A 23,701-nucleotide genomic window follows, 5' to 3' on the forward strand; every position below is an offset into this window, starting at 1 on the left:
ATGGATGCATGGATACGTTTATAGTTGAATGGGTGTATACTTTGATGAATATATAGTTGGATGGGTGTACCTGCATGCAGCGGTGTATGGGTGGGCACTGGGCAGGGGTGGCAGCACACGTGGATGGATGCAAGAGTGAATGGGTGGATGAATGCTTGGGCGTGGGCGAATGGATGCATGATTGGGCACGGGTGGATGCTAAATGATGGATGTCGGAAGCAGCTCATCACCAGTTGAGGGAGTTCTGTAAAATAAAAATAATCACCAAGTGGCCCCTGTGCGTGTCACTTGAGCAAATCTTGTGTATTCAGGTCACGCTCAGAGCATCAGATCTATGAAACTGACACAAGTCACAGGGTGAAGTTGACACTCTGGAAAGCAAGTAATGCGCGCTAAAAAAAGAGTGGGCATGCTGACGAAAGGACGGGACTTTTTGGCAGAAGGGTAGGCAAGGTTTGCTAAATTGAAATGAACCCCCCGGTCTGCGGCACCTCCATGGAGAAGGGGCGAATAGTCACGTCACTGCAGGTTTCTTGCGTGTAGATGTGTTTAATTGTACGTTTATATGAAGGGCCTGCACAGCGCTCCTACAGCTGATGGCGGTGCAACGTTGCTGTGTTTTATGCAGGACTTAATAGAAATTGGATCAGTTTAGATATAATTAATAATTAGACGTGCTTTGCAGAGCTAGCAACATTGCGCCTCTCTAAATGTCACGCTAAGCGTGCTGAAACTATGGGAATGTCACACCTAGGTAAAATGACTGAGAAAACCCTTCTGTGGACCAGCAATGTAGGTTCCCGACTACCTGCAGTTTATTCAAAGTGGGAGAGGAACATTAGTCAGTGAAAAACATTTAATTAATAAAACAGGATCCGAATCAAGCCATGCAGCTATGAAAATCGGAAAATGTTACACAATAATGTTATTGTTTTGAACGTTTGGTATTGAAACAAATACCAAGCAGAGGGAGTTGTGAGGAGATTAGTTCCTCCATTTCTATGTTCCGATAATGTTTTCTAAATGATTGCATTTAGATGCGTTTCTGAAAATGCCAAATAAAGACATAGCCGAATGTGCCCTGGGCTAGCTGTTCTGACGTCATGGAACACTTGCATTATAATTGTATACAAACAGTGGTCGTCTGCTTCCGCCTATTACATACACCATGTTGTGCAAGCACATTTAAATTGGCAGTAGGACATGTACACTGCCGTATGCAGTTCATCTGTTAAGAGCCCTGATTGGACAGAACACAAATGAGCTGAAAAGTAGTTGTGGCGGAAGGCGTTACAGAAAATAAAAGTGAAAAAGTGCTTAGTTTAAAAAACACAAGGTTATTCTATCAGTGGTTAGGGAGAAGCTATGAAGCAGCACACATCAAAGAAAAAAAAACAACTTGCAGATGAGAGAACATTGCATGGTAATAACGATAAACAATAGATCTCGCATAACTGTTAGTTTGAGCTATTGGCGTTGCTAGTAATAATGCAACCCCGCTAGCTCAAACTTTCAGTAATGCGAGTGCTATTGCATTGCAAAGCCATCGCGGCACCCGCGCTTTACCTTTAGACATCTTAAGCTAAATTGCAGTTGCCTTGATGGCTTCAAAAGTAAAAAAATAGAAAACAATTAATTTTTCTATGTCTTTACTTTTGAAGCAATGGCAGCACCCGCGCTTTAGCTTAGGAAGTTTAAAGCTAAAGTACGGGTGCTGCCATTGTAGACACAAAGTCAAATAAACATAAAAAGAAAGGCATGCAGCCACGTTCGGTGCCACACATAATAAAAGAAAGTCGATGCCGCCGTCATTCCTGCCAAGGTGGGCGGTGCTACCTACATTAAAAACAAGCATTGGTCGCGGGAGAATGCAAAGATGGGGGCTGCAGCGGGAGAGAGAGGCGGAGGCGCGCGCGCGCGCCGGCAAACGCGAGTTGTGCGCGCGCAGTAGCGCCCAAAGTGAAAGTAATTGCACGTTCACGCGAGCGTGAACACAAGCATTAGGCCAGCGAATGCCGGTGGGAAGCACTTTTAAATCCCACTTACAAAAGTCGAGCAACAGCGCATGTGCAGCTGTAGGCTCGACCTAAAAAGACCGACTCAGGTGCCAAAGGTCAACAGCTATATACTGGGCTAACAAGTTGTCGGTCTAGAATTACTTGGTTTGAGAAACTTTATTGTACCAAATTTCTGAGACAAAACTTGGAAGTGGATAAGGACTTCGGATGAGGAAATTAATATGCTGTACTCTCAATATCTGTGGGTTGAACGATTCCAGGAAAAGACGGGTGTTAGCTGGAATTATATATGCATGTTCGTGGGACCTGTTATTCTTGCAGGAAACTCATATAGCATGGTCTAACAGGGCCTGGTTTAGCTCCCTTGGGTTAGAATTAGTAGCTTGTACATCCCAGTCAGTTAATATTAAAGGAGTTGCACTACTGGCTAAAAAGGGATTGTTGGAGGTGAGGAAGCATAAGGTCGATAAATTGGGACGCTGGGTTATGATGGAGGTAGTTGTCTCTCAGCAAGTTATCACATTGTGCTCAATATATGGGCCAAACTTAGATGACCCGAATATCTTCCAAGAGATTAATACAGAACATTAGTCAGTGAAAAACATTTAATTAATAAAACAGGATCCGAATCAAGCCATGCAGCTATGAAAATCGGAAATTGTTACACAATAATGTTATTGTTTTGAACGTTTGGTATTGAAACAAATACCAAGCAGAGGGAGTTGTGAGGAGAATAGTTCCTCCATTTTCTATGTTCCGATAATGTTTTCTAAATGATTGCATTTAGATGCGTTTCTAAAAATGCCAAATAAAGACATAGCCGAATGTGCCCTGGGCTAGCTGTTCTGACGTCATGGAACACTTGCATTATAATTGTAGACAAACAGTGGTCGTCTGCTTCCGCCTATTACATACACCATGTTGTGCACGCACATTTAAATTGGCAGTAGGACATGTACACTGCCGTATGCAGTTCATCTGTTAAGAGCCCTGATTGGACAGAACACAAATGAGCTGAAAAGTAGTTGTGGTGGAAGGCGTTACAGAAAATAAAAGTGAAAAAAGTGCTTAGTTTAAAAAACACACGGTTATTCTATCAGTGGTTAGGGAGAAGCTATGAAGCAGCACACATCAAAGAAAAAAAAACAACTTGCAGATGAGAGAACATTGCATGGTAATAACTAAGGGTGGGCGTAGTGGGCGTAGTGGGGCTACGTGAAGCAGCACGTAGTGTGCCCAAATCTACGCACACTACGCGCTTCGCGTAGCCCCACTACGTGCCACCCACCTCCCACCCGCCCTTCTTTTAAATAATATAAGCAATGAAAAATAAATTAAAGTAAGTCGACTTACCCGTAAGCGCTGCGTCGCCGGGGCTCCCTCTTTCTGTTTCTAATTTCTTCTGGCAAATGCGCATGCGCGGACGCCCGCGCATGCGCATTTATCGCGAGAAATGCGCATGCGCGGGTGTCCGCGCATGCGCATTTGCCAGAAGAAATTAGAAACAGAAAGAGGGAGCCCCGGAGACGCCGCGCTTACGGGTAAGTCGACGTACTTTAATTTATTTTTCAATGCTTATATTATTAAAAGGAGGGCAGGCGGGAGGTGGGTGGCGGGTGGCAAGCAGCTACGCTTCGCCCTCGGCGTGTGCGTAGCGCTGCCCTGCTTCGCCTACTTCGGAAAGTGCGAAGCAGGCAGCGCTACGTACACTACGTGGGCGAAGCGTAGTGCTACGCCCGGGGTTAGTAATAACGATAAACAATAGATCTCGCATAACTGTTAGTTTGAGCTATTGGCGTTGCTAGTAATAATGCAACCCCGCTAGCTCAAACTTTCAGTAATGCGAGAGCTATTCCATTGCAAAGCCATCGCGGCACCCGCGCTTTACCTTTAGACATCTTAAGCTAAATTGCAGTTGCCTTGATGGCTTCAAAAGTAAAAAAATAGAAAACAATTAATTTTTCTATGTCTTTACTTTTGAAGCAATGGCAGCACCCGCGCTTTAGCTTAGGAAGTTTAAAGCTAAAGTACGGGTGCTGCCATTGTAGACACAAAGTCAAATAAACATAAAAAGAAAGGCATGCAGCCACGTTCGGTGCCACACATAATAAAAGAAAGTCGATGCCGCCGTCATTCCTGCCAAGGTGTGCGGTGCTGCCTACATTAAAAACAAGCATTGGTCGCGGGAGAATGCAAAGATGGGGGCTGCAGCGGGAGAGAGAGGCGGAGGCGCGCGCGCACGCCGGCAAACGCGAGTTGTGCACGCGCAGTAGCGCCCAAAGTGAAAGTAATTGCACGTTCACGCGAGCGTGAACGCAAGCATTAGGCCAGCGAATGCCGGTGGGAAGCACTTTTAAATCCCACTTACAAAAGTCGAGCAACAGCGCATGCGCAGCTGTAGGCTCGACCTAAAAAGACTGACTTAGGTGCCAAAGGTCAACAGCTATATACTGGGCTAACAAGTTGTCTATCTAGAATTACTTGGTTTGAGAAACTTTATTGTATCAAATTTCTGAGACAAAACTTGGAAGTGGATAAGGACTTCGGATGAGGAAATTAATATGCTGTACTCTCAATATCTGTGGGTTGAACGATTCCAGGAAAAGACGGGTGTTAGCTGGAATTATATATGCATGTTCGTGGGACCTGTTATTCTTGCAGGAAACTCATATAGCATGGTCTAACAGGGCCTGGTTTAGCTCCCTTGGGTTAGAATTAGTAGCTTGTACATCCCAGTCAGTTAATATTAAAGGAGTTGCACTACTGGCTAAAAAGGGATTGTTGGAGGTGAGGAAGCATAAGGTCGATAATTTGGGACGCTGGGTTATGATGGAGGTAGTTGTCTCTCAGCAAGTTATCACATTGTGCTCAATATATGGGCCAAACTTAGATGACCCGGATATCTTCCAAGAGATTAATACAGAACTTTCATTATATCCACAACCGATGATAGTTTGCGGAGATCTAAATATCCATCTTCATTCACGGTATAATTTAAGAACAGCCGAATCCTATATGGGAAGGAAGCCACGAGGGTTTAGGGGCTTGCAAGCGCTTGTCCAAGATCAAGGCTTGTACGACGCTTGGGTGGAGCTTAACTCAGGTCAAGATGGCTATACATATTTTTCTGCCCCTCAAGGAAAGATGGCACGGCTAGATTATTTTTTGGTTTCCGATGTTATTTTATCAAGGGCTTCTATTAAGATCCTTTCCAAAATTATATCTGATCATAACCCGGTGGTACTGGAGTTTGAGTGTACTGGTTTAACATCTAGGATCACAAAATGGACGTTTGATAGAAGGCTCCTTCTTAATGAAGATTATTGTAATTGGATGAAGAAATGGATCCCTGAATTTGTCGAGGTAAATATAGGGTCAGCCAGGATAGATGTTGTCTGGGACGCACTGAAGGCGGGGGTAAGAGGTGAGACAGTTAGATTTGTTGCTAGGAAGCGTAAAACTGACCGTCTGAAGTCTATAAATGATTTAGCGGCCCTCTCTCAGTTGGAGCAGAAATTAGTTCAAGAAATAAACAGTGGGGGTAGGGTCAAGGAGGTACAGGCGGAAGTCGCTGCCTGTCGAGCAAAAATATATCAAGGCTATGCAGATGAGGCAGCCGCCAAGTATCAGGTACATAGGAATGAATGCTATGAATATGGAGAGAGGGTCGGGAGAGTTCTTGCTAATAGATTACGTCAAAAAGAGGTCCATTCTAGGATTGTCAAGATTAAAGATATGGAGGGGAAATTTGTAGAGACTCCGTCTCTGATCCAAGATTCCTTTAAAAAGTACTATGAAACATTATATACGGCAGACCCAGTTGTAAGACCCGAGAGTTATCTTGATGAAATGCCGTGTTTAGGGTTAGATGAGTTGGATAAAGATGTACTGTCGGAAGTGCTCTCTTGGGAGGAGATTAAAACTGCTATGCTGTCGCTAGCCTCAGGGAAGGCGATGGGCCCTGACATGATCCCCTTAGAGTTTTATATTAAGTTTAGGAAGATCTTAGAGGGGATAATGACCTCAGTATTTCAAGGGGCGTTTGATGGGGTTCCCCCAGCTTCTTGGCCTCAAACAGTAATAGTGGTTTTTAAAAAAAAGGGAAAGGATCCCTATGAGCTTTCCTCATATCGACCAATCTCTTAAATTAATGCGGATAATAAAATGTACTCGAAATGTTTGGCAAGGAGACTGGGGGCAGTCATTACCCCACTAGTGTCATTACAGCAACACGGGTTTATTGCCGGGAGGGGGACTTCGGACCATGTTAGACGTGTCATTTCCATATTTGATTGGGCCCAGGCGATGAGTGTTCCTGTAGGGGTGGCCCTGTTGGATGCCGAAAAGGCGTTCGACAGGGTTTCCTGGGAGTATCTATGGGCAGTGATGAGGTGGAAGTCATTTCCTAATGGTTTTATGCGGGCGATACAGTCAATGTATTCCACCCCGGGTGCAATAGTACGGCTGTCGGGAGAGGAGTCACAGAGGTTTTTGATAAACAGGGGCACCCGGCAGGGGTGTCCCTGTTCTCCACTTCTCTTTGCTTATTTATAGATCCTCTTATCTCTAGACTAGAGGCTGATATGGAAATTAGACCGGTAATGGCGCAGTCATACTCAGTCAAAGTTTTAGCATATGCCGACAACTTGGCAGTGGTGTCTACAGATATGAATAAGGCACTGCAGAGAATTGAGGTTATCACTAAAAAGTTTGGAGCAGTGTCTAGTTAAAAACTAAATTTAGGGAAAACACAAGTGCTACATACAGAATTTGGATTATCATCCGAGATGGAGGTAGTTACAGAGGCAATGTATTTAGGCATAATTATCTCACCTCAAATTCAAAATATTCCAAAGATTAATGCGGAACCGATGCTTGCATCCGCGGACAAAACTTTGGAACGATTAAATCAGTTGCACCTGACTTTATATGGAAGGGGCAATGTTCTGAAAATGTCGATTTTTCCGAAGTTCTTATATTTGTTTCGGGCTATTCCAATCTTTTTTCCTAAATCTATATTTACTAAAATAGAACAAATGTGCTCACGATTTTTGTGGGGTTATCGTCGATCTAGAAGAGCAATTAAATGGCTCTATTTGTCAAGGGAACAGGGAGGCTTGTCTCTTCTAAATTTCTATTTATATTATTGCGCCACGCTACTTCAATTTATGGGAGTTCTGGTCTGTGGTAGGATTGTGGTTTTGGATCCCGCTTTCTCACCCTCAATATATGAATGGTGTCTGGGTGAATCGGCGCAAGGGTTACTTTTAAAAGTTTTGGAGCCAAGCTACTACAAAAAGACTAGGTTTAAAATTATCCAGGCAGCACATTCAGTTTGGAAGAGGCTGTGTAAGCAGTTTCATATCCCTAGCATTATATGGTATACTCCATTGGATTCGACTGCCATATTGCCTGCTGTATTTCAGGATTCGATTATGCGGAGGTGGGCACAGCATGGCATTAAACTAATTGGGGACTTGGTGGAGCAGGGAGAGATGATGTAGTTTTCAGCATTGCAAGGGAGATTTAGGGTCGTAAAGGTTGATTTTTTTAAATACCTGCAGTTGAGAAGTTTCCTGCAGGGTGCAGTTACGGGGGGTCCGACAGATTCGAATTCTGGATTTAATGAAAGGGAACTCTAAAATAGGGCAAATATATATGGAATTTATGTTGACACAATCTGATGATATGGCTAGACAGGAAGCAATATGGGAGGAGAAATTGCTGGTAACTAATCTGGATTTACAGCTGGTAATGCAAATTGCTGGCTCTATTTTGCTTTCTGGTAGCCTTAAAAGTCAGTTTTTCACACATGGAGAGTGAGAGAGTAAACGACACAGTTGCGTTCTCCCGTACTAGACTTTTTTTCACAATGAGCAACTGTTCTAGGAAGGGTGGAAGATGATAATCTTCCGTTGTAGTGGAGTAATCTTCCAAAACCCAACTGTCAGGTGGAATATCAAAGATATTGAAGTAAAAGCCTCACTCACATAATAGTGACATGCTTCATCATAGGCAAATACTCCACACCCAGAGAAGGTGGTACTCTCCGGGCGGACTCAACCAAAGATATAATGGGAGTTCTTAGATAAGTGGGTACTGGTTAAGCAGGGAACCAGATTATAGTTAAAAATACCTGCGAGTATACCCTTAATTGGTCCTTTATTCTTGGGTACTCTTGGTATCGTTAAAAACTTCGTGTTGGGGTTATTTTGAATCTAATTTAATTCAAATGTACCCTCAATCTTGTGCCAACATGTTTCGGCCCTTACAATTAGCCCAATCGGGTCTGGGGGCCATCGTCAGGGCGATGAATATGTTCTGTATTTATATATCCCTGCCGTGTGTCAATGCATGTGTTACATGCACCCCGAAAGTGAGGCCTAATGCACTCACCTGTACGTGATCGTACTCCGACACCAGTAGTTTTTCTGTTAGAGATATCAAACAGAAGCAATTTAACATTTATACTTTATAAACATATTGAAACTACTACTGTGCCTATGTTATGCTCTTATTATCTACAATGAAGGTGGAGTGTAAGTGCACCACCTGACTATGTGCTCACTATTTGTGGCTTTGTAGACTAAAGAATTACTAATCCAAAGAACTTTTTTAGTGCCAATTCACTGAAATCCATTCACCACGCTACGTGCTCTCTAAAAAGGGACTGTTAAATCATAACTATAGTGGCCACGACCGTTGTGTAGGTTAAAATCAAACCCAAATGCCGCACTCTCTCCTCTCTCGAGGAAAGCGCTCAACGTGGTGTATTGAATTCATTCATTTGAATTCTGTTATTCGCTGTGTTCTATAGTGCTTATTTGCCAACCTGTAGCCGGGATATGTTCATATTTCCCACCTAGGGTGAAGGGAGAATTATCTTTCCGACCATATATAATTGGTAAAGTACCAAACCGTTGTTTCTCACCTACTGGGAGATGCCTACTTGCACCATGCAGTTCTCATGTGTAGGGGTGATATCTTGTAGTCACACACTAAATTGAGAGAACAATGTATGACACATGCTATCTGATGCACAGACACGACTAGCTTCTTAAATGTCTAGCATTTACATCTCTGAAGAACATGCACGTTATGTTGACGATATGTGTCCCCCACAACTCGTGGTATTGTTGCCTAAATCCCGTGGTGAGCATTCGCTACAATCGCATGTCCCAAGGGGTTTAGAATATTATCAAATGAGGACAATATCACGCGATTCAATGTCTATTTGCCATATAAATCTACGAATATCGTGTCCGCTAGTTCAAGGCGGGCTGCTTTTGCCTGCTCCTCTCAGAAAATTGTGTGCTGCACTGGCAATACGGACGCATCTTCTCCTCCCCGTTAGTCTAAAGTGAGGTAACAACAATTATGTTGCCATTCAAGACTCCAGTGTAGTTGAATAGGGGGCCTCCATCAGTAAATGAAATTAAATCCCCACTTACTTCGTCAAAGGTATCACCCTCTGTTCCACCTCTCGGGACACATCGTCTGCCGTCGGAGAGGTTTCACTGATACTCGGGCCTTAAGTGGAGCGTTTACCCTCTCGTGATTGGTCGCTCTATCTGGTGCAGAGTTATCTCTATGGTATAGAAAGGGGATGCTGGGATATTAGGCATATGTCTGACTGATTGGCCCGGATTTCTGGGTAATGTAGTTTTGCATGTAGTGTTTACGATATTCTGCCTCTACGGCGTACATCTAGTTCTGTTTTATTTGAATCAGTATAGCTTTATGCCGATCGGGACCTCTGAACATCGTGTGTTGATCTACGGAATTTAACCGAGTATGTGAAGAGTATGTTTACTGCCAAGGATCGTGATGAGTTTTCCGATCCCCATTTATAATTCATACATTTAAGCGAATGTGTGGAGAGTGTAGTTTTAGCCCAGGCTCTGTCCTGTATTTTTGAGCCCTAATGCTGGTGGTATATATTTCCACCCCCTCCATTTTTCTGCCACATTGTAAGGGATTTATTTTTGGCCCGTATCAGGTTATGTTGGTTTAATCTATACTGTAACTGCCAGATACCCCATCTGCACATATGTAGTATTCTGTTTATGTTAGGGAGGTCCACGGGATTTCCTCATTCAGGCCCAGTGTTGCGCTGGACAAACGGTAGATCCATCTCTGTTCCAGTTTGAGTAGTTGTCCCTCATTGCAGCTGTTTGGTAATTTCTCAATCACAGTCCAAGTGAAATCATTCTCATTGTGATTCTGGGATTGAAAATGTCGCATCATTTTGGTGATTGTTTTGCCACATCTAAATGTGCTCCGATGCTCATTTATTCTGGTTTTAACTTTCCGTGTGGTCATACCAATGTATATCTTCTTACATTTGCATGTTATTAGGTAGACTGCGTTCTGGCTGTTGCAATTACTAAAGGAACGTTGTTGCCACGGGGTTCTTAGGCCTACGTTAATTTCCTTAGTAGCTGTTGTTAATCTACATACGTTGCATGATCCACACGGGAAATGTCCTACCACTTCTGGGAGAGGATCCCAGAAGTGGTAGGACATTTCCCGTGTGGATCGTGCAACGTATGTAGATTAACAACAGCTACTAAGGAAATTAACGTAGGCCTAAGAACCCCGTGGCAACAACGTTCCTTTAGTAATTGCAACAGCCAGAACGTAGTCTACCTAATAACATGCAAATGTAAGAAGATATACATTGGTATGACCACACGGAAAGTTAAAACCAGAATAAATGAGCATCGGAGCACATTTAGATGTGGCAAAACAATCACCAAAATGATGCGACATTTTCAATCCCAGAATCACAATGAGAATGATTTCACTTGGACTGTGATTGAGAAATTACCAAAACAGCTGCAATGAGGGACAACTACTCAAACTGGAACAGAGATGGATCTACCTTTTGTCCAGCGCAACACTGGGCCTGAATGAGGAAATCCCGTGGACCTCCCTAACATAAACAGAATACTACATATGTGCAGATGGGGTATCTGGCAGTTACAGTATAGAACCAACATAACCTGATACGGGCCAAAAATAAATCCCTTACAATGTGGCAGAAAAATGGAGGGGGTGGAAATATATACCACCAGCATTAGGGCTCAAAAATACAGAACAGAGCCTGGGCTAAAATTACACTCTCCACACATTCGCTTAAATGTATGAATTATAAATGGGAATCGGAAAACTCATCACGATCCTTGGCAGTAAACATACTCTTCACATACTCGGTTAAATTCCGTAGATCAACACACGATGTTCAGAGGTCCCGATCGGCATAAAGCTATACTGATTCAAATAAAACAGAAGTAGATTTACGCCGTAGAGGCAGAATATCGTAAACACTACATGCAAAACTACATTACCCAGAAATCCCGGCCAATCAGTCAGACATATGCCTAATATCCCAGCATCCCCTTTCTATACCATAGAGATCACTCTGCACCAGATAGAGCGACCAATCACGAGAGGGTAAACTCTCCACTTAAGGCCCGAGTATCAGTGAAACCTCTCCGACGGCAGACGATGTGTCCCGAGAGGTGGAACAGCGGGTGATACCTTTGACGAAGTAAGTGGGGATTTAATTTCATTTACTGATGGAGGCCCCCTATTCAACTACACTGGAGTCTTGAATGGCAACATAATTGTTGTTACCTCACTTTAGACTAACGGGGAGGAGAAGATGCGTCCGTATTGCCAGTGCAGCACACAATTTTCTGAGAGGAGCAGGCAAAAGCAGCCCGCCTTGAACTAGCGGACACGATATTCGTAGATTTATATGGCAAATAGACATTGAATCGCGTGATATTGTCCTCATTTGATAATATTCTAAACCCCTTGGGACATGCGATTGTAGCGAATGCTCACCACGGGATTTAGGCAACAATACCACGAGTTGTGGGGGACACATATCGTCAACATAACGTGCATGTTCTTCAGAGATGTAAATGCTAGACATTTAAGAAGCTAGTCGTGTCTGTGCATCAGATAGCATGTGTCATACATTGTTCTCTCAATTTAGTGTGTGACTACAAGATATCACCCCTACACATGAGAACTGCATGGGGCAAGTAGGCATCTCCCAGTAGGTGAGAAACAACGGTTTGGTACTTTACCAATTATATATGGTCGGAAAGATAATTCTCCCTTCACCCTAGGTGGGAAATATGAACATATCCCGGCTACAGGTTGGCAAATAAGCACTATAGAACACAGCGAATAACAGAATTCAAATGAATGAATTCAATACACCACGTTGAGCGCTTTCCTCGAGAGAGGAGAGAGTGCGGCATTTGGGTTTGATTTTAACCTACACAACGGTCGTGGCCACTATAGTTATGATTTAACAGTCCCTTTTTAGAGAGCACGTAGCGTGGTGAATGGATTTCAGTGAATTGGCACTAAAAAGTTCTTTGGATTAGTAATTCTTTAGTCCACAAAGCCACAAATAGTGAGCACATAGTCAGGTGGTGCACTTACACTCCACCTTCATTGTAGATAATAAGAGCACAACATAGGCACAGTAGTAGTTTCAATATGTTTATAAAGTATAAATGTTAAATTGCTTCTGTTTGATATCTCTAACAGAAAAACTACTGGTGTCGGAGTACGATCACGTACAGGTGAGTGCATTAGGCCTCACTTTCGGGGTGCATGTAACACATGCATTGACACACGGCAGGGATATATAAATACAGAACATATTCATCGCCCTGACGAAGGCCCCCAGACCCGATTGGGCTAATTGTAAGGGCCGAAACATGTTGGCACAAAATTGAGGGTACATTTGAATTAAATTAGATTCAAAATAACCCCAACACGAAGTTTTTAACGATACCAAGAGTACCCAAGAATAAAGGACCAATTAAGGGTATACTCGCAGGTATTTTTAACTATAATCTGGTTCCCTGCTTAACCAATACCCACTTATCTAAGAACTCCCATTATATCTTTGGTTGAGTCCGCCCGGAGAGTACCACCTTCTCTGGGTGTGGAGTATTTGCCTATGATGAATGTAAATGTAAATGTGCTTGTACTTATATAGCGCACAGCTACCCCGGTACGGGGTTTCCCGGCGCTGTACTCATACCGCTAGGGAACCCTTCCTGGCTTTTTCCCTGTGAAATGTCCACTCCTGGGCATCCCCAGGGTGAAGCCAGGCATCCCAGCGCTGTTGGGGCCATTGTGGAGATTAAGCAAGCTATTGCCCAGAGTTGCAGCGTGGGACCCATGATCAGAATAGGCACTGAGGCGAGAATATCCGGTCCGCGGAATTTATAGCCCGAGACCCTGCCGCGACGGGAATCGAACCCTGGTCCCGGACCAGTGCTCTGCATCGAGGTCTGCCACTCTAACCATTGAGCCACACTTCTCCACTTCTCCACTTCTCCACTTCTCCAATAGTGAAGCATGTCACTATTATGTGAGTGAGGCTTTTACTTCAATATCTTTGATATTCCACCTGACAGTTGGGTTTTGGAAGATTACTCCACTACAACGGAAGATTATCATCTTCCACCCTTCCTAGAACAGTTGCTCATTGTGAAAAAAAGTCTAGTACGGGAGAACGCAACTGTGTCGTTTACTCTCTCACTCTCCATGTGTGAAAAACAGATTTAGAGGGGCCTCCATAGCCCAGAGAGCCTTAAAAAATACAACCCCTCCTAGGGTTACAGGGACACTGAATAAAATCTATTCTGGTAGGACCCCTTACGAAATTGGGGGGCGATACACCTCCTTTTGTTGGCTAAAAGAACCCTGAAAAAATGGCGGAAGGGTTCGCCTATGATGAGGATGAAATATCATCCATTTTAGCTTTGCCATCACTGATCTCTGACACAACACTTACGCATGTAAGCCAAAATAATGGCGATTGGGATTCCTTAACTGAACTGAAACAAACACAACTCAAAACCCTACTACATGGTGCAATTATGACCGAATATTTGAGGGGCAACATAGCACCCAACGGTCTGATTGTAACAAATTCTCCAAGAATATTTCTGAATGACCCGGAATTCAGACGTAGCTGGTCCTTGATTGCATGGAAATGCAGCAGGGACTGGCTCGTCTTAATTATAAAAACTGCAAAAAGACTTTCAGATGCTTTACTCATTGAAATAAAAACACTAGAAAATGTTTTGAAGACCCAGATCACTATCGCACAGTTTAAGAAGAAACTAGATGAAAACAATAAAACTATAAATGAATACAAAGAATATCTTACCCAGGCAAAAATCACAAAATTTCAGAAAGATTTAAAAAAGTTCAAGTTTGAAAACGTATTTCCATACTCCAAGGAAGATTACACACCATCTGAAAAAGTTAAATCAGATTTCACAGATACAGATAGTACAGGCTCTGGGAACTACTCAAGCGATTCATCTTTCGACGGCCAGAAAGGTAACCAGAGACGCAGAGGCAATCGTTCCAGAAGGAACAGAGGAACATACCAGCACCTGGGCCCTTACCAACAACCACCGTTTGGATGGAACCCCTTTATGCAAGCACCGGTTCAACCACCACAATTTGGATATCAATGGCAACCCTATCAACAACCTTTTTTAGGACGAGGCCGGACACAAAGAGAAGGCAACCGGAGAGGACACAGGGTACAGTGGGAAACAAACAGAGAAGACCCTACGGCACAGGAACCGAGACCCAGCACGAGCAAGAACACACGGGAATATTAAACCTGAGCACCAGAGTCCTTTCACAAACACAAGAAGAAGTGCTAAAGAAAGGACTAGGTTTCGTCCCGACGAATAGGTCCAATCTCTTCAACTTAAGAATAGAACTAGCGGAATTCTTCCGTCGACTCCGACTATCTGTGTTCTTTTCAGAAACAGAGGGAACAGAAGAACTGACCGACACTGGAGATAGAAACACTGGCCTGAGAAAGAAATCTAAATTCATCCCTCCCAACCATACCATGCCACCAGCATTACTAGCCTTTGAAAAGGCGGTAACACGGGAAGTTGATCAACTCAAAGATAAGAACCGCAGATCGTTCAACAATTTCACAACTATGGAACAGCGTACTTTGACGGAATTCGACCAGATGCAGGATATCATCATAAAACCAGCGGATAAGGGAGGAGCAACAGTGATCCTACCCATCACAATGTACAACATCGAATGCCTAAAACTATTAAATGACTCCCGAAATTACACACGGTTGCAGAGAGACCCAACGGAGAACCTAAAATCAGAAATACATGAGATGGTAACAAAAGCCAAAGAAGAGGGATGGATCACCACCGCCGAAGAAAACTTTTTGAAAGAGAATGACCCAAAGATACCATACTTTTACATTCTCCCGAAAGTACACAAGAACAGACATCCACCTCCGTGAAGACCAATCGTTTCAGGCATTGGTTCGGCACTCGAACCACTCTCAAGATTCGCTGACCACTTCTTGAGACCAATGGTACAAAAAATGCCTTCATACCTAAAAGATACACAGGACATCCTGTTGAAACTCCAACTACTAAGATTTGATCCAACCACTGATTACTTGATGACCCTCGATGTGGAGGCGCTTTACACCAGCATTCCACAAGAAGCTTCTCTAACGGTGATAGAGAAACTACTGAGATCAGAGAATTGGACATCCATAACACCGATAAAGTTTGTTGTGGATTGTGTAAGATTAGCTCTGACGAGAAATTTCTTCGAATTCGAAGTAGAGTACTTCCTACAAACCCACGGTACATCCATGGGCATGACCTGCGCGCCTAGCATAGCATGCCTTTATGTCCACAACTTTGAAACAACGTTCATATATAGTGAGACAAACCCTTACCACACCAACTTGGGGACGTGGAAACGATTTATCGACGATATATTCATCATTTGGAAAGGAGATGTTGACAGAGCTCATGATTTTCAAGCTTGGCTGAACTCCAGGGATGCATACCTGAAGTTCACGATGACCTTGGCAAGAGATTCCATTACTTTCTTGGATCTAAAGATCTGGCCAACCGAAGGGATACTAAAAACGGAAGTGTTTTATAAACCGACTGACGCTAACAACTTGCTCAGATATGACAGCTTTCACCCTAAAGCTTTAAAAGATAACCTACCAGTAGGTCAATTTCTAAGATTGAGAAGGAATTGCACAGACAAGGCGAACTCCACGCTGAACAACTGACGAACAAATTAAAGACAAAATCTTATCCAAAAAGATTGATCAAACAAGCATATAAAAGAGCGAAGAACAGCAACCGAGAGGGATTGCTTGAGCCTCGAACTAAAACTGAGAACAAAAAAATAGTTTGTGTCACTACCTTCGGAACAGAATCCAATGAAATAAAAGGAATTATCCTACGACATTGGAGAACTCTAAACTCAGGGGGCCTGGGTTTGGAAAAAACATTATTTGCCTTCAGGAGAGGGAAGTCAATCCGGGATGCTGTTGTTCATACCCGTCCAAAGAAGAGGCAAACAAGAACAGGGCAGCAACACACTTTGTGGAATCTCCCAGAAGTGGTAGGACATTTCCCGTGTGGATCGTGCAACGTATGTAGATTAACAACAGCTACTAAGGAAATTAACGTAGGCCTAAGAAACCCTTGGCAACAACGTTCCTTTAGTAATTGCAACAGCCAGAACGTAGTCTACCTAATAACATGCAAATGTAAGAAGATATACATTGGTATGACCACACGGAAAGTTAAAACCAGAATAAATGAGCATCGGAGCACATTTAGATGTGGCAAAACAATCACCAAAATGATGCGACATTTTCAATCCCAGAATCACAATGAGAATGATTTCACTTGGACTGTGATTGAGAAATTACCAAACAGCTGCAATGAGGGACAACTACTCAAACTGGAACAGAGATGGATCTACCGTTTGTCCAGCGCAACACTGGGCCTGAATGAGGAAATCCCGTGGACCTCCCTAACATAAACAGAATACTACATATGTGCAGATGGGGTATCTGGCAGTTACAGTATAGATTAAACCAACATAACCTGATACGGGTCAAAAATAAATCCCTTACAATGTGGCAGAAAAATGGAGGGGGTGGAAATATATACCACCAGCATTAGGGCTCAAAAATACAGGACAGAGCCTGGGCTAAAATTACACTCTCCACACATTCGCTTAAATGTATGAATTATAAATGGGGATCGGAAAACTCATCACGATCCTTGGCAGTAAACATACTCTTCACATACTCGGTTAAATTCCGTAGATCAACACACGATGTTCAGAGGTCCCGATCGGCATAAAGCTATACTGATTCAAATAAAACAGAAGTAGATTCACGCCATAGAGGCATAATATCGTAAACACTACATGCAAAACTACATTACCCAGAAATCCGGGCCAATCAGTCAGACATATGCCTAATATCCCAGCATCCCCTTTCTATAGTATAGAGATCACTCTGCACCAGATAGAGCGACCAATCACGAGAGGGTAAACGCTCCACTTAAGGCCCGAGTATCAGTGAAACCTCTCCGACGGCAGACGATGTGTCCCGAGAGGTGGAACAGCGGGTGGTACCTTTGACGAAGTAAGTGGGGATTTAATTTCATTTACTGATGGAGGCCCCCTATTCAACTACACTGGAGTCTTGAATGGCAACATAATTGTTGTTACCTCACTTTAGACTAACGGGGAGGAGAAGATGCGTCCGTATTGCCAGTGCAGCACACAATTTTCTGAGAGGAGCAGGCAAAAGCAGCCCGCCTTGAACTAGCGGACACGATATTCGTAGATTTATATGGCAAATAGACATTGAATCGCGTGATATTGTCCTCATTTGATAATATTCTAAACCCCTTGGGACATGCGATTGTAGCGAATGCTCACCACTGGATTTAGGCAACAATACCACGAGTTGTGGGGGACACATATCGTCAACATAACGTGCATGTTCTTCAGAGATGTAAATGCTAGACATTTAAGAAGCTAGTCGTGTCTGTGCATCAGATAGCATGTGTCATACATTGTTCTCTCAATTTAGTGTGTGACTACAAGATATCACCCCTACACTTGAGAACTGCATGGTGCAAGTAGGCATCTCCCAGTAGGTGAGAAACAACGGTTTGGTACTTTACCAATTATATATGGTCGGAAAGATAATTCTCCCTTCACCCTAGGTGGGAAATATGAACATATCCCGGCTACAGGTTGGCAAATAAGCACTATAGAACACAGCGAATAACAGAATTCAAATGAATGAATTCAATACACCACGTTGAGCGCTTTCCTCGAGAGTGGAGAGAGTGCGGCATTTGGATTTGATTTTAACCTACACAACGGTCGTGGCCACTATAGTTATGATTTAACAGTCCCTTTTTAGAGAGCACGTAACGTGGTGAATGGATTTCAGTGAATTGGCACTAAAAAAGTTCTTTGGATTAGTAATTCTTTAGTCCACTAAGCCACAAATAGTGAGCACATAGTCAGGTGGTGCACTTACACTCCACCTTCATTGTAGATAATAAGAGCACAACATAGGCACAGTAGTAGTTTCAATATGTTTATAAAGTATAAATGTTAAATTGCTTCTGTTTGATATCTCTAACAGAAAAACTACTGGTGTTGGAGTACGATCACGTACAGGTGAGTGCATTAGGCCTCACTTTCGGGGTGCATGTAACACATGCATTGACACACGGCAGGGATATATAAATACAGAACATATTCATCGCCCTGACGAAGGCCCCCAGACCCGATTGGGCTAATTGTAAGGGCCGAAACATGTTGGCACAAAATTGAGGGTACATTTGAATTAAATTAGATTCAAAATAACCCCAACACGAAGTTTTTAATGATACCAAGAGTACCCAAGAATAAAGGACCAATTAAGGGTATACTCGCAGGTATTTTTAACTATAATCTGGTTCCCTGCTTAACCAGTACCCACTTATCTAAGAACTCCCATTATATCTTTGGTTGAGTCCGCCCGGAGAGTACCACCTTCTCTGGGTGTGGAGTATTTGCCTATGATGAAGCATGTCACTATTATGTGAGTGAGGCTTTTACTTCAATATCTTTGATATTCCACCTGACAGTTGGGTTTTGGAAGATTACTCCACTACAACGGAAGATTATCATCTTCCACCCTTTCTAGAACAGTTGCTCATTGTGAAAAAAAGCCTTAAAAGTCAGTCATATATGGCTATGTTTAATTTGTACTATACGCCTGCAAAGATTGCAAAATGGAAGGCGGGGAGGGGGGATAAATGCTCAAGATGTGGCCTTCACGCGGCAGATTCGATTCATATGTTCTTTTCATGTCCTGCACTTCAGCCACTCTTGCTGGATATTGAGCGTTTTATGTTGCAATCTTTAGGAATATCAATATGTATAACAGCAACTCTGGTTTTGTTTGGTATAGAATCTGGTACAGATGTTGAGGAAATATGAATTTTATGATCAGTTATGTCCCCTATCTTAGACCCCAACGGCTCCATGTACATGCTACAAGTACATGTATGTTCCCTCCAGTTCCAGCTATGAAGACGCAAATACATGTGCGTCCAACGTCAACATGTCCTCTTTCAGATCCGCCATGAATGGGTCAAATAGTCCATTCCTAAGTATGATTGGCCACCGACTTTATATGGTTCACTTTTCACGTTTTACAGTTCAGGCGAGTAGGCCCTGAATTCTGCCATCAAGCCTTTTCCTGCTTCTGCCTCTGAAATGCTCCAGCCTGGACCTGCATCCGTATCCATGAACTTTGTCCTACTCCCTGCGCGGCTAACGGTGCCTGACGCGGCCTGTTGCCTGCCAAAAACTGTATTCAGCCTTCAAGTTATCTGCTCCGCTCCTCATCCAATGCATTCCTGTCTAGTAGTTTAGGTAAACATCCTTCCAGCTACCGAGCAAAGGGCCCGGCCTCGCTGTCTTTATACAAGTAATTCATAGCCCCTGTTACCATGGAAGATTCTTGCCCCCTCGCATCTCATGTAGACACATAGACGCTTGTACATGCACTAACAGTCAGTATAGAATAGATTCCGTCCGAGAGACCTTTCCTTTTGGATAAAACAGTTCCTTAAACAAAGATATTAGATACGATTTGGGATTAGGTTGACCTGACCCCCCAGACTTCTGTCTCCACATGTAGAGCTAAATGTCAATTCCCCTTCACCCTCTAGTTGCACGTCAATCACACGTCAATCACACGTCACGCGGCTGCGCGCGCATCTCTGCCAAATATTTCTGCTGACACTGCAGGATTCTCTTATGGATCCACCCACTTGTGACATCATTTTAAATGACGTTTCTAGTATACGCCTATTATTCCGCCTATTTTCATTACGTATGTGTATTCTTATCTGTATTATCAGCTGTTACGCCTCCTGCATCTGTCTTAATGCAATGCTTTTCATATATATATTGTTACTTGTCAATAATGTATTGTCTATCCCTTCCTGAACCTTCGTGGTGATGGAATAAGATTGCCTGGTTCGAACCATAATTCCTTTGTAAGGAATAAAGCCCTTTTCAGAACCTCTAATACCACGGATTCTGCCTCTTATTTTGACTGAGTTATTCTTACTAGACTTTACCGCATAAAAAATAGTACAGGTAATTTAAATATTTACCACATAAATTGGCGCCCGAATAGGGACACTTTCTCATCTCGCGCGCCGGAGGTGCGTTGCAGGCCCGGTCTCCTGCCACAGCTGGACGGACAAAAACGCGTACCCGCAGGATTTCCTGTATCTCCCTCCGGCCAAGCGGGGGTGACTGAGGCTGCGATCAACACCCAGACGAGGCGGTGAGAAGTGCGAAGTATCCCGACCAGAGCCTAGCTGAGAGAGCAAGATCCGAGGTATACAGAGGCCCACCAGGTTCCGAAGTTCCGAGTCTGTTTGGGTACACAGATCCGGTCTGCACTGTTTTAGCAGTGTATCTGTACTGTTTAGCAGTATATCCAGTATGTTCATGTATATAATTCAGTATTATCTAGTATTAGTATTATGTCAGTAACTAGTTTTCTTCTAATTATCATTGTTCGTTAAATGTTAAATGTTTTACTGTGTTTAAAAATTGTGGTATGAATGAGTGTTCATTATTGTGTTTATTGTATTAATTGTGTTCAAGTCCAGTTTGAGTAAGAATCAAGTAGCAAGGTTTAAAGATGCCGTTCTTTTCAAAATTAAGACAGATCAAAACTAGAAAAGGAGTACTCGAAGAAGCTGTTCCCATTCCACCTAGGGACACTCCAGGGTATTTTATGTATCATAAACATGGCCTAGATGCCGTATTATATCTTGACTTATGGGTGGACTACACCAAGGATCTAGCAGAAAGTCAGAGGTGGCCCGCAGCTGGGACATGGGATGCAGATTGCATCATGAGAGTAGAAGAAGAATTATGGAAAAAGAAAGCCAGACAGTCACAGAAAGATGCCATTGAACTATGGCGCAAAGAGTAGCATAGGCGCACAGAGAAAGCGCTCAGACAGGAAGAGAAAAGTAGGGAGAACTCAAATAAAGCCCGAGAAAACGTATTAGTTGAGGAAGGTATCCGAGTAAAAACAAAAACAAGATGAAGACACTAGTGATTTCTATTCCAGATTTGAAAAATGTTTTGGTATTAATAGTGGCATAAAAGCAAGTAGTGAGTCGTATCCACATCTGTTTGTGACAAAATTAGTTGAAAATTCCTTGCCCCAAGTTAAGGGTAGAGTACTGAAATTCGAGAGTACTTGGCAAGGCAACACACCGTCACAGATGTTACAAATGTTACAATATCATCACAATAGAATTAGGGAAGAACAAGAACATGAACAAAGACGTATGAAAGACACGAAAATGAAAATGCTAGTGGCCCAGTCAGTTCCAGCTGACGGTCATAAAAAGGGTACGACACAGTCCAATGATTCAGCGGGTCCCGTTAGAGGGACATGCAACTATTGTAAACAGCCAGGTCATTATATACACGATTGCGCAGTTCTGAAACATAATATCTCTACGGGTATAACGAAAGAGAGACCACGTCCGCCTAGACAGGATCAGATCCAACCACAAGTACCTCAGAATATACAGCCTATGCCAGCTGTACAGCAGACCGTACCACAACCACAACAACAACCACAACAACAGCCACAGCCTATTGCTGCAACACAAAACACGACACAACAGATGTATCAGTATGCACAAAATGACTACCCAGAGTATCAGCGCTACACATGAAATAGCCTAGAGAGGGAAGTTGGCCTACCCCTTATTGAGGTTCCCGTAGATCAAGAGGGTCCTTACGTACAGAGTCAAGTATTAGGAAAAGACAGAAAGTTTCTACTCGATACAGGGGCAAGCAGAACAACTATCAGTCATAGCGAAGTCCCAGGGGCACCCCTCTCAGGCTCACAAAATATTTCCCTTGGTTTCTCAGGAAAGCCCACTATTAACGAAGTATCGCAACCGCTTGCATTCACAGTCGGTCCGTTAACACGGACTACAGATCTATTGCTTACGAAATCATGTCCAGAAAACTTGTTAGGTATAAAAACATTGAAGGCTCTAGGAGCTGTAATATGTTGTTCTCCGGAAGGAGTACGACTGTTTTTGCGTGACTTTAAAGGTCACTACGTGTCTAGAGACATGGATCACCGGTTACAGAATCTACCTGCACATTTATGGGCGCAAGGCCCCACTGATGTAGGTTGTATGCACATTACACCATATCGAGTCACACTCAAAACAGGAGTGGTACTACCACGAATACGACAATACAAGTTACCGCCAGATGCTGTAGTGGCTTTACTGCAAATCATTGACGAGCTCATTGCACAAGGAGTGGTTGTGGAAACCGACTCCAATGTATGTAATTCCCCGATAATTCCGATTCTTAAACGAACTGATCCAAAAGCACCACCAGTATATCGATTAGTTATTGATCTGCGAGAATTAAATAAATGCATTGTACCACAATACCCCGTGGTTCCAGATATCTCTTCATTGCTAACAGCCATAGATTCAGAAGCAACGTTCTTTACTGTAATTGATCTCAAGAATGCTTTCTTTAGCGTCCCAATCGATCCGGAAAGCCAATATTTGTTCGGATTCAGTTTAAATGGACGAAGTTTTAAATTCGCACGCGCACCTCAAGGATTCACAGAAAGCCCCAGCATCTATAGCCAAGCATTGAAAAGAGAACTTGACAGTATCCACATGCCAGCTAACACTGCCCTGCTTCAATACGTCGATGATCTGCTGATCACCGCCCGAAGCGAACCTGAATGTGAAAAAGCATCACTGACGGTTTTACATTTCTTAGCCGACAAGGGGCACAAAGAGTCCCCTTCAAAGCTGCAATTCTGTGTCCAGCAAGTTGTGTACCTTGGGCACTTGCTGTCCAAGGGGGGGAGACAGCTTACACCCGACCGTATCCAGTTAATTGTTAACATGCCGCCACCCAAGACACAAAAGGAGGTACGGGCATTCATAGGCCTCACTTCGTACTGTAGGCAGTGGATCCCTCAATATGCATTTCTAGCGAAACCACTCATTCAGTTGACAACACAGGAGGCAGCGACATCGACTGTCCTCCCTTGGACTCAGGAACATACACAAGCTTTTGAAAGCTTAAAGAAAGCTTTATGCCAAGCACCTGTTTTAGCAACGCCATGTTACAGCAAACGTTTTACACTTTTTGTTACAGAACGTGAAGGTACTGCTTTGTCAGTACTCACGCAGGAACAAGCAGGTTCACACAAG

The sequence above is a fragment of the Triturus cristatus genome, chromosome 6, assembly GCF_964204655.1.
Source record: "Triturus cristatus chromosome 6, aTriCri1.1, whole genome shotgun sequence".
Classification (NCBI taxonomy): domain Eukaryota; kingdom Metazoa; phylum Chordata; class Amphibia; order Caudata; family Salamandridae; genus Triturus; species Triturus cristatus.